The sequence below is a fragment of the Heptranchias perlo genome, chromosome 40 (assembly GCF_035084215.1).
Source record: "Heptranchias perlo isolate sHepPer1 chromosome 40, sHepPer1.hap1, whole genome shotgun sequence".
NCBI classification, from domain to species: Eukaryota; Metazoa; Chordata; class Chondrichthyes; order Hexanchiformes; family Hexanchidae; genus Heptranchias; species Heptranchias perlo.
The window spans coordinates 12597677-12610074 of record NC_090364.1 but is presented as its reverse complement, the minus strand read 5'-3'; the positions used below and the strand labels follow the sequence as shown (position 1 = coordinate 12610074).

Below are 12398 nucleotides of genomic sequence, written 5' to 3'. Positions count from 1 at the left end.
AGTTTTTAGTACACAGCTGCTGGCAATTCCTTATCAGTCCTCCCCACATGCTGTGTATCTGTGAGATAGAGGCCACAAACCAATGATGGGGAGGTATGCCAAGTAACTCACTCAGCAGGAACGTCACTGGTTCATATCAGCCGGTGTTCCTTTTAAACACTCACAACAATAAAAGGACCAGATAGTCAGGCTGTGAGTATGCAATTCATCTTTTTAAGCTTGCTGTGAAGCGACATCTTACGTTTCTGAGGTGCTCTTCCGTTATGGAAAGGCACCAGAGAGCACTTTACAGGACAATAAACAGGAGAGGGGCAGGGAGGAACGGTGGGTGTGGGCGCGGGGCTTTTTAAGGGACTTTTGAAAGCTGGGGGGGAGGTGGCAAGCCGGGAAGTGCGAGGGGGGAGGATTTATGGAGGGGGCTGCAATGGGCAGAAGTGCAGTGACTGAAAGAAAGGATGGAGGAGTGAAGAGAATGGGGAACAAGGAGTACAGATGGTGCAGTCAGAGGAATGGAGGGGAGTGCAGGCCCGTATGACTGCAGAAGGTCACTGAGGTAGGGTGGGACCATGCTACAGGGCGATTTGAAAGTAAACCCAAGGATCTTCAAGTCAGTTCGCCCATCCACGGTGAGCCAGTGGAACGTGGCAAGCACAGGGTTAATGGGAATGCAGACGTTTGTGTGTGGGTGAGGACAAGGGTAATAGGATTGTGGAAAAGGATAGGGTTAATGGAACTGCAGGAGAGGACGGGGGTAATGGGACTGCAGGAGAGGACGGGGGTAATGGGACTGCAGGAGAGGACGGGGGTAATGGGACTGCGGGAGTTTGTGTGAGAGAGGACGGGGGTAATGGGACTGCGGGGGTTTGTGTGGGAGAGGACGGGGGTAATGGGACTGCGGGAGAGGACGGGGGTAATGGGACTGCGGGGGTTTGTGTGGGATAGGACAGGGGTAATGGGACTGCGGGGGTTTGTGTGGGAGAGGACGGGGGTAATGGGACTGCGGGAGAGGACGGGGGTAATGGGACTGCGGGGGTTTGTGTGGGAGAGGACGGGGGTAATGGGACTGCGGGAGAGGACGGGGGTAATGGGACTGCGGGGGTTTGTGTGGGATAGGACAGGGGTAATGGGACTGCGGGGGTTTGTGTGAGAGAGGACGGGGGTAATGGGACTGCGGGAGAGGACGGGGGTAATGGGACTGCGGGGGTTTGTGTGGGAGAGGACGGGGGTAATGGGACTGCGGGAGAGGACGGGGGTAATGGGACTGCAGGAGAGGATGGGGGTAATGGAACTGCAGGAGAGGACGGGGGTAATGGGACTGCGGGAGTTTGTGTGAGAGAGGACGGGGGTAATGGGACTGCGGGGGTTTGTGTGGGAGAGGACGGGGGTAATGGGACTGCGGGAGAGGACGGGGGTAATGGGACTGCAGGAGAGGATGGGGGTAATGGAACTGCAGGAGAGGACGGGGGTAATGGGACTGCGGGGGTTTGTGTGGGAGAGGACGGGGGTAATGGGACTGCGGGAGAGGACGGGGGTAATGGGACTGCGGGGGTTTGTGTGGGATAGGACGGGGGTAATGGGACTGCGGGGGTTTGTGTGGGATAGGACGGGGGTAATGGGACTGCGGGGGTTTGTGTGAGAGAGGACGGGGGTAATGGGACTGCGGGAGGTGTGTGGGAGGACGGGGGTAATGGGACTGCGGGAGGTGTGTGGGAGGACGGGGGTAATGGGACTGCGGGGGTTTGTGTGGGAGGACGGGGGTAATGGGACTGCGGGAGGTGTGTGGGAGAGGACGGGGGTAATGGGACTGCGGGAGGTGTGTGGGAGGACGGGGGTAATGGGACTGCGGGGGTTTCTGTGGGAGGACGGGGGTAATGGGACTGCGGGAGTTTCTGTGGGAGGGGATGTCGGCCGAGCCACTCTGAGTAAATAATCTTTTGTGGAGACAGAAGACCTGTGGTAAGAATGTTACAGATGTCAGGGCTGGACATGATCAAGGCCTAGATTAGGATTTCAACAGCTGCTGTGAGGGAAAGGTCCTGACGGGTGTGGGTAATGTTTCGGAGGCGGACGAAAGCAGCCTTGGTGAGGGATCAGATGTGGAGGATGGAAGCACAGCTTGGAGTCAAGCCGTAGGCAGACATCTTGCATCTGTGCACTGCTCCAGAGGAGGCTGATGGAGTCAGGCCCAGGGGCACGGAGGTACTGACAGGAGCAAAATGAGCATTAAGTGGCTGAAGCTTTTCAAAGCTCCTCAACTTACAGTCATAAAAGAGCACTGAGTCCTACAGCAGGACGTCAAGAACTATTGAAAGGAGCAGGCTGTTTTAGTGGTGGTTTCTGGATCGGGCATATTGTGGAGTGGTGGTAATGGGACTGCGGGGGTTTGTGTAGGAGAGGACGGGGGTAATGGGACTGCGGGAGAGGACGGGGGTAATGGGACTGCAGGAGAGGATGGGGGTAATGGAACTGCAGGAGAGGACGGGGGTAATGGGACTGCGGGAGTTTGTGTGAGAGAGGACGGGGGTAATGGGACTGCGGGGGTTTGTGTGGGAGAGGACGGGGGTAATGGGACTGCGGGAGAGGACGGGGGTAATGGGACTGCAGGAGAGGATGGGGGTAATGGAACTGCAGGAGAGGACGGGGGTAATGGGACTGCGGGGGTTTGTGTGGGAGAGGACGGGGGTAATGGGACTGCGGGAGAGGACGGGGGTAATGGGACTGCGGGGGTTTGTGTGGGATAGGACGGGGGTAATGGGACTGCGGGGGTTTGTGTGGGATAGGACGGGGGTAATGGGACTGCGGGGGTTTGTGTGAGAGAGGACGGGGGTAATGGGACTGCGGGAGGTGTGTGGGAGGACGGGGGTAATGGGACTGCGGGAGGTGTGTAGTTGTGAGAATTTCAATTGCAAACTCTATGCCTGAGGTGGTTGTCCTTTTCACCGATTCTCTGTCTTCCTTTCTCCGTATTTCTCCCTCGTTCTTCACAGCCCGTCTGACTCTGTTTTGTTAGTATTTTTCTCTTGCTTCCTCACTCTGCCCACACAGTCGGGTACAAGTGTGCGACGGGGGATCCTGTAGTGCCACGGTGGGAGTCCCTAATCTCACGCCTGAGACCCTGCCAAGTGTGACAGTGTGGGTTGTTGTTGTTTTCGTTTTTTTTATTTGTTCATGGGATGTGGGCGTCGCTGGCGAGGCCGGCATTTATTGCCCATCCCTAATTGCCCTTGAGAAGGTGGTGGTGAGCCGCCTTCTTGAACCGCTGCAGTCCGTGTGGTGAAGGTTCTCCCACAGTGCTGTTAGGAAGGGAGTTCCAGGATTTTGACCCAGCGATGATGAAGGAACGGCGATATATTTCCAAGTCGGGATGGTGTGTGACTTGGAGGGGAACGTGCAGGTGGTGGTGTTCCCATGTGCCTGCTGCCCTTGTCCTTCTAGGTGGTAAAGGTCACAGGTTTGAGAGGTGCTGTCGAAGAAGCCTTGGTGAGTTGCTGTAGTGCATCCTGTGGATGGTACACACTGCAGCCACAGTGCGCCGGTGGTGAAGGGAGTGAATGTTTAGGGTGGTGGATGGGGTGCCAATCAAGCGGGCTGCTTTGTCCTGGATGGTGTTGAGCGTCTTGAGTATTGTTGGAACTGCACTCATCCAGGCAAGTGGAGAGTATTCCATCACACTCCTGACTTGTGCCTTGTAGATGGTGGAAAGGCTTTGGGGAGTCAGGAGGTGAGTCACTCGCCGCAGAAACCCAGCCTCTGACCTGCTCTTGTAGCCACAGTATTTATATGGCTGGTCCAATTAAGTTCCTGGTCAATGGTGACCCCAGGATGTTGATGGTGGGGGATTCGGCGATGGTAATGCCATTGAATGTCAAGGGGAGGTGGTTGGACTCTCTCTTGTTGGAGATGATCATTGCCTGGCACTTGTCTGGCACGAATGTTACTTGCCACTTATCAGCCCAAACCTGGATGTTGTCCAGGTCTTGCTGCACGCAGGCACAGACTGCTTCATTATCTGAGGGGTTGTGAATGGAACCGAACAGTGTGCCATCATTCGCGAACATCCCATTTCTGACCTTATGATGGAGGGAAGTTCATTGATGAAGCAGCTGAAGATGGTTGGGCCTAGGACACTGCCCTGAGGAACTCCTGCAGCAATGTCCTGGGGCTGAGATGATTGGCCTCCAACAACCACTACCATCTCCCTTTGTGCATCTTCACCCTCTTCCCTTGGAGAACAGTGTGAAGTAGAGCAAGAATTCACAGGTTGATTAACAGTCTGACAGGGTGGCGATATTGTTGTTTTTGTATCATTCCCATTCTTCCCTTGGGGACCAGTGTGATGTAGTGGAAGGACTCGCAGGCTGAATAACAGTCTGTCAGGCCGCGATGTGAACACTCCGTCCTTAGCCATAGCCATCTTTACACCAGCTGACAGGGTGGTTGTTCCTATACCATGATGTGGAGATGCCGGTGATGGACTGGGGTTGACAATTGTAGTCCAACAATTTTATTTGAAAATCACAAGCTTTAGGAGGCTTCCTCCTTCCTCAGGTGAATGTCAAGCAATCCTCGAACCTTTCGCATTTATAAATCACAGAATAATACCTGGTGATTACAGATAGTCTTTCCAACTGCCCGTTGCCAAGGCAATCAAAGTGTTCAGACAGAGAGGTGTTACCTACAGGGCCACCGAATATACAAACAACCAAAAAAAAAACAGAGAGAGAGAGAGGAGAGAGAGGCAGAAACATAGAAACATCCGGAAGGAAGAGAAAGACAGCAAATGACCCGTTATATTAAAAACAGATAACTTTTGTTCGCTGGTGGGGTTACGTGTAGCGTGACATGAACCCAAGATCCCGGTTGAGGCCGTCCTCATGGGTGCGGAACTTGGCTATCAATTTCTGCTCGACGATTTTGCGTTGTCGTGTGTCTCGAAGGCCGCCTTGGAGTACGCTTACCTGAAGGTCGGTGGCTAAACGTCCTTGACTGCTGAAGTGTTCCCCGACTGGGAGGGAACCCTCCTGTCTGGCGATTGTTGCGCGGTGTCCGTTCATCCGTTGTTGCAGTGTCTGCATGGTCTCGCCAATGTACCATGCTCCGGGGCATCCTTTCCTGCAACGTATGAGGTAGACAACGTTGGCCGAGTCACAGGAGTATGAACCATCTACCTGGTGGGTGGTGTCCTCTCGTATGATGGTGGTATCTGTGTTGATGATCTGGCATGTCTTGCAGAGGTTACCGTGGCAGGGTTGTGTGGTGTCGTGGACGCTGTTCTCCTGAAAGCTGGGTAATTTGCTGCGAACGATGGTCTGTTTGAGGTTGGGTGGCTGTTTGAAGGCGAGTAGTGGAGGTGTGGGGATGGCCATAACGAGGTGTTCGTCGTCATGGATGACATGTTGAAGGCTGCGGAGAACATGGCGTAGTTTCTCCGCTCTGGGGAAGTACTGGACGACGAAGGGTACTCTGTTGGTTGCGTCCCGTGTTAGTCTTCTGAGGAGGTCTATGCGATTCTTCGCTGTGGCCCATCGGAACTGTCGATCGATGAGTCGAGCGTCATATCCCGTTCTTACCAGGGCGTCTTTCAGAGTCTGTAGGTGTCCATCGCGTTCCTCCTCGTCTGAGCAGACCCTGTGTATTCGCAGGGCCTGTCCATAGGGCATAGCCTCTTTGACGTGGTTAGGGTGGAAGCTGGAAAAGTGGAGCATCGTGAGGTTGTCCGTGGGCTTGCGGTAGAGTGAGGTGCTGAGGTGCCCGTCTTTGATGGAGATTCGTGTGTCCAAGAAAGAAACTGATTCTGAGGAGTAGTCCATGGTGAGCTTGATGGTGGGATGGAACTTGTTGATGTTATCGTGTAGTCTCTTTAGTGATTCTTTGCCGTGGGTCCATAGAAAGAAAATGTCGTCGATGTATCTGGTGTATAGTGTTGGTTGGAGGTCCTGTGCAGTGAAGAAGTCCTGCTCGAACTTGTGCATGAAAATGTTGGCGTATTGGGGTGCGAATTTGGTCCCCATGGCTGTTCCATGTGTTTGGGTAAAGAACTGGTTATTGAAGGTGAAGACATTGTGATCCAGGATGAAGCGGATGAGTTGTAGGATGGCGTCTGGAGATTGGCTGTTGTTGGTGTTGAGTATTGATGCTGTCGCAGCGATGCCGTCATCGTGGGGGATACTGGTGTAGAGTGCCGAGACGTCCATCGTGGTGAGAAGTGTTCCTGGTTCAACTGGTCCGTGGGTACTGAGTTTTTGTAGGAAGTCTGTAGTGTCGCGACAGAAGCTGAGGGTTCCCTGAGGGTTTCAGGATGCCCTCGATGTATCCAGAGAGGTTCTCACACAGGGTTCCGTTGCCTGATACGATAGGACGTCCGGGTGTGTTGGCTTTGTGTATCTTTGGGAGGCAGTAGAAGTCTCCCACGCGGGGAGTACGTGGGATGAGAGCGCGTAGGATGCTTTGAAGGTCTGGATCGAAGGTCTTGATCAGTTTGTTGAGCTGGTGGGTGTGTTCTTTGGTCGGATCTGCGGGTAACCGTCTGTAGTGTTCCTGGTTGTCCAGTTGTCGGTATGCTTCTTTGCAATAGTCCGTTCTGTTCTGTATGACGATGGCTCCTCCTTTGTCCGCTGGTTTGATGACGATGTTGCGGTTGGTCTTGAGAGCGTCGATGTCCTGTACCATGGGAGGGTTTTATGGACTCCTATACTGTAAGGGGAGGGACCACCCACATCCACCAGACCTGAGTATCCCGTTGGATTCCAACCCAGATTCCAGAGCCAGAGCTCCGGTCTCCACTCGGCAGGACTATCTGGAGCGGAGATTGAACCCTCCACCTCCAACTCAGAGGTGGGAATGTTAAAGGCTTGCTCCACAATGTGAGTGACCTTGTTTTATGTAAGTATAAAGTAGCTGCCACTGGTGGAGTGTGCTGTTATATTTAGTAGTCCAGCGAGTGGGAGAAGACTGTTTAGTTTCATACAATGGCACAAAAGTTTTATTTAACAAATAATTTCAGGAACTCGGTTCCCAACGGAATGATACTCAAGTCTGAACATCAAACATATCAAACTGCACTTGCTTCCTCTCTCTTTAGCCAGTAACTTGGGGCCCTGTGTACAGGCACGGGGACATCGAGTCACTTTTAACTCAAAGTTAATTAGGTTCACGTACATTTGGGGCAGTGATGCACAATCTAGTGATTCAGTGCTCCTTAACTTACCTCCAGTAACTAGTTAAGCCACCTGCTCTCGGACATAGAAATAATGAGAGATAAGTTCCCGAACAAGCCAGAAATGAGGACCAAGACTGCAGTGTTTGTTGTTCACAAGAACAGAAGCTCAGCAAGTCAGGCAGCATCTGTGGGAGAAAGAAACAGAGTTAACATTTCAGGTCGAAGACCCTTCGTCAGAACTTTGTTGTTAAGGTCAGTTGGTAACAAACTAGAAAAGACTTCCGAGCTTAAAAACATGCTCTTTACTTCTCAGCCATCTTAGCTAACTATGTGCAACTGTCAATCACACAAACACTTCCAGATCAGAGGGAACAGTCAAGGAACTTCCTCTACTTGGATACAAATTCACACCAGTATTGATCCAAAGGCCCCTATGTGGTAATACTGATGGCAGAGTTAATTGGAAAATGGTGAATAGAGGGGAAGAATTGAGGATGGGCAGGTTTGCTGAGGAGCAGGGCAACCTTGTGAGGGAGGAACAATGGCCAGGAGGGCCTCTGTTTCTGGAACTGGCGTAAAGCTGCCAAACGCCCCAGTCCAGGAGGGAAACCAGGTCAAAGGTTACTTATCACTAAACACAACCTCCCCAGAGCGGAAAAAGAGATAGCACAACACCCCTGAACGGTTTAATAACGTGGGGGAAAAACTTGAAGAAAAGGATTGCATTCGACCAAAGGTTGAAAGAGGATGGTGCAGCTCTTCGGGCTGGGATGACCCGTGGAACACGGGACTTTAAAGTGCTGGAGAGATGAAAACAAGAACAATGGGGAAAGTAATTACTGGAAAAGACAAGGCAAGGAGGTTTGCTATAGAAACAACACAGGGAGTGGCAGATAAATTGGATCACTTCAGGTACCATTGACGATTAGGGGATGTTTCACACAATGTGGATTATGCAAATGTCAACATTGTCCACACAAATGAAAGTCAAAAAGGGTGTTTTTAATGTCAGTATGGACATCACTGTTTACAAAGGGCAGATCTCACAAGATTATGTCCTTTTCTGAAGACCGCATTTAACCACAAGAAGCCCTTTCCCTGCAGACTGATGATTTGACCGGTTTATGCCAGTTCCACAAATGGAGGTCCACCTGACGATTGTGTTCTCAATCACAAGGTTGACCTGCTACTCAATGAACCTGCCCATCCTCAGCTCATTCCCTCCAGTCATCATTTTCCAGTCAGTGATCTTACAGCATGAAAATTTATAAGGACCAAGATCCTCGCTTCTGGCTGGTTCAAGACGTCCCCGATATGAAATTACATGGACACCATATTTGTGAGGGATAGGATCTTATAGGATTGAACTCCTTTCTAATACCTCCATCAAACGTAAAAGATGTCGTGGTTGTAACAGGATTGAGCTTGCTTGTAACCACTATATAAGAGATGTACAGGTGCCATGTTTGTTTAGGGCGGGTCTTACAGGACTAACCTTCATACTAATATCTATATGAGAGATGTACAGGTTCCATGTTTGTTTGGGGCAGGTCTCACAGGACTGAGCTTATTTTTGTTATCTGCATAAGAGATACAGGTGCTATGTTTGTCCAGGGCATAGCTCAGAATGGGCTTGTCTCTAATATCTGTGATGTGGAGATGCCGGTGATGGACTGGGGTGGACAAATGTAAGGAATCTTACAACACCAGGTTATAGTCCAACAATTTTATTTTAAAATCACAAGCTTTCGGAGATTATCTCCTTCGCCAGGTGAGTAGTGAATGAGAGGTTCTCAAATCGCATATCTTATATTAGGCTGGGACACCATCACACCAATCAAAAGGTGTCGTTGGTGTTCAGACAGGTTAGCCACGGAAAACAGTAGGTCTCAGTATGCTGAATACACAATGTGTCAAATTACACAGACAGAGAGAAAGAGACCCAAAAGGCAGAGAGAGAGAGAGAGAGAATTTCCAGTTGTATTAAAAACAGATAACTTTTTTTTCCCTGCTGGTGGGGTAACGTGTAGCGTGACATGAACCCAAGATCCCGCTTGAGGCCTTCCTCATGGGTGCGGAACTTGGTTATCAATTTCTGCTCGACGATTTTGCGTTGTCGTGTGTCTCGAAGGCCGCCTTGGAGAACGCTTACCCGAAGATCGGTGGCTGAATGTCCTTGACTGCTAAAGTGTTCCCCGACTGGGAAGGAACCCTCCTCTCTGGCGATTGTTGCGCGGTGTCCATTCATCCATTGTCGCAGTGTCTGCATGGTCTCGCCAATGTACCATGCTCCGGGGCATCCTTTCCTGCAACATATGAGGTAGACAACATTGGCCGAGTCACAGGAGTATGAACCATGTACCTGGTGGGTGGTGTCCTCTCGTGTGATGGTGGTATCTGTGTCGATGATCTGGCATGTCTTGCAGAGGTTGCCGTGGCAGGGTTGTGTGGTGTCGTGGACGCTGTTCTCCTGAAAGCTGGGTAATTTGCTGCGAACGATGGTCTGTTTGAGGTTGGGTGGCTGTTTGAAGGCGAGTAGTGGAGGCGTGGGGATGGCCTTAGCGAGGTGTTCGTCGTCATCGATGACATGTTGAAGGCTGCGGAGAACATGGCGTAGTTTCTCCACTCCGGGGAAGTACTGGACGACGAAGGGTACTCTGTTGGTTGCGTCCCGTGTTTGTCTTCTGAGGAGGTCTATGCGATTCTTCGCTGTGGCCCGTCGGAACTGTCGATCGACAAGTCAAGCATCATATCCCGTTCTTACGAGGGCGTCTTTCAGTGTCTGTAGGTGTCCATCGCGTTCCTCCTCGTCTGAGCAGATCCTGTGTATTCGTAGGGCCTGTCCATAGGGGATGGCCTCTTTGACGTGGTTGGGGTGGAAGCTGGAGAAGTGGAGCATCGTGAGGTTGTCCGTGGGCTTGCGGTAGAGTGAGGTGCTGAGGTGCTCGTCTTTGATGGAGATTCGTGTGTCCAAGAAAGAAACCGATTCCGACGCAACCAACAGAGTACCCGTCTGCTAAATTTCCCTTCGTGACCACGCCTCAAAAGGACTTTGTTGGCTGTGAAGCTCTCGGTAACATTGTGAAAGACGTTATAAAAATGCAAGTTCTCTCTTTAACACCAAAATGTTTGGTGCTCCAGGGAACTGCGGAAGGCTGAGAGGTTTTAAGAAGGGCTCCTGCATTTGAATAAGTGAATTACATTAGGTACTGCTCACTTTACACTGTGTGTGGTCATTTACTCTGTTCCTGTTCCCTCTCTTGGACCACGTACACTGTCCACCGTTGCTGTGTCACACATGAGTCAGATGAGTGATGCAGGGACATCTTAACATTGTAAATGGTGCAATCAGGTCATGCACACTACCATTGAGTAGGGTGTTTATCAGTGGAATGACAAAGTACGGAGTGGTACAATGCCACTTTTACACAGTGTGGGGAGGGAATATATTTGTCCCTCAGTTCTCAGTTGCTGCGGGGATGCATTTAGCAGAGGCTGGATTTTTCCCTATGGGGTGGGAGAGGCAACTCGGACAATTCCTGCGCGTGCCCCAGATCTGGTTCAGAGCTTGCACTGGCATATATCTGGGTGCAGGCCATTTGTACCTGACCTGCGAGCCGGACAAAAAGGGGACAAAAGACAGCAGGTGATATCATCAGACCTATTGACGTCCCCCCCTGGTTACTGAGTTAGATAAAATAGATGGTTCATTCGCGTCCCTTTGACATTTGTCGCTCCAGAACGCTACCCAGGGACCCCTGCTGGCACATGCGGACGTTGGGCGAAAGCAGCATCGTCGGTGATGCACTCTACAGTCAAATAGCCCACTGAAACCTGCTGCCTAAGCTCACACATGAAGAGTGGTCTGGGCCCAGTTAGTGGGTGGGTGAACCATGGCCCGGTGCGAGTTCCTAACCCCAGGTAAAAATGGGCAGCAACAAAAAAAATCTTGCACAGAAAATAATATCCTGTGAACATGTCGGGCATCAGGAGTTAACGTGGTTGGAAACTGCAGATCACTCCCAGCACGCAGATGATTAGCATCATCGAATCTGCACTACATCCTCCTTTATACTGAGCTTGTCTACTGCAAGCTCGGGCTGGGGGCTCAGCTGTTAAAAGGGGAAGGTTCTGACTCAGAAGGGAGTGGAGGGGGGGGAGCGGGTGGTGGCTGTAACAATGGAGCCAGAATCAATTAATATTCTGGTCATGTGACACCAGTGTCAGACAACATCTCTGAGGGCCAAGATCCCGGAAAACACAACAATATAATATCAGGTTCTATCGATATAATATCTGAACGGCTTTGACGACAGGAAGGTAAAAATACAAAGGAAATCACTGCAGGTGCGAGCAGGGCCTCCCAGATGTGGAAAGGTATTTGACTGATTCTCTTCCATTTTTATTTGTCGTGTTCTGTCTGCTTCTGTGTAGATTCTGGGTGTATTCCGCTTGCTTCTGGCTCCCAGCTACCAAACCTAATTTCGAAGGCAAGAGGCTTTGACGATTCGTGTTGTGTCACAATATTCTCTCACAGCTGCTATTTCATTTGCAAAGTGGGGTGTTTCCCTGTTCGAGAGCTTGCAAGAAAATAAATTTGAATTTTGCTTTGGGGGTCGTGTCGGGGGGCGCGGAGGGACTGATTGCTTGAAAATAAATCTATACATTTAATAATTGTCTATTTGGGGCCCATGTTCTTACCATCCCACAAGATTCATGGCTTTTAATTATTTTACAGATCCAAAAATATTTGTTACATGTTATACGTGCAGTCGTTCACAATCTAATCCTGATTTGAAAGCTTTGTCTAGAACGTACAGCTCGTTGCTGTGGAATAATTATGGGTTGTCTCAGTGCCGAGGGCTCCTGGTTCTCTCAAGTGACTGATGATCGATAAGCAAGTCCATACGCTGCGAGCGGAGGTTAATCCATTGGTGAGCGGTCCGGAGCAGACGGGCGCTTCCCGTTGACGGAAGCATTTGTTCTGCAAGCATCTCTGTTTAAATGGTGACTCGGGACGGTTAAGCAGAGCCGTTGTTGCTGACAGCTCTGATTATTCGCAATACGACGTCCAACAGTGACTGGGGCTGTAGCTTCTCATCCTTTCAGACACAGAGGGTACACGGCAGCACACTGTTGCAAAACGAGCCCTTTGCCTGCTCTATCTACAGAGGCATGTTGAGCGTGAATGTATAATTTGAAGTTGCTGAAAATTAATTTTACCATGGCAGATTGTAGG

General features: G+C 50.8%; 1 protein-coding gene across 1 annotated transcript in view; it reads left to right on the top strand.

Moving 5' to 3' along the window:
• The first annotated feature begins 133 nt into the window (after window positions 1-133).
• Window positions 134-12398, top strand: part of LOC137305699 (neuronal-specific septin-3-like) — a 52946-nt gene continuing 40681 nt past the window's right edge. The window contains exon 1 of the mRNA XM_067974613.1: window positions 134-192. The gene's annotated coding sequence lies outside the window, so the exon portion shown is untranslated. The remainder of the gene's footprint in view (window positions 193-12398) is intronic.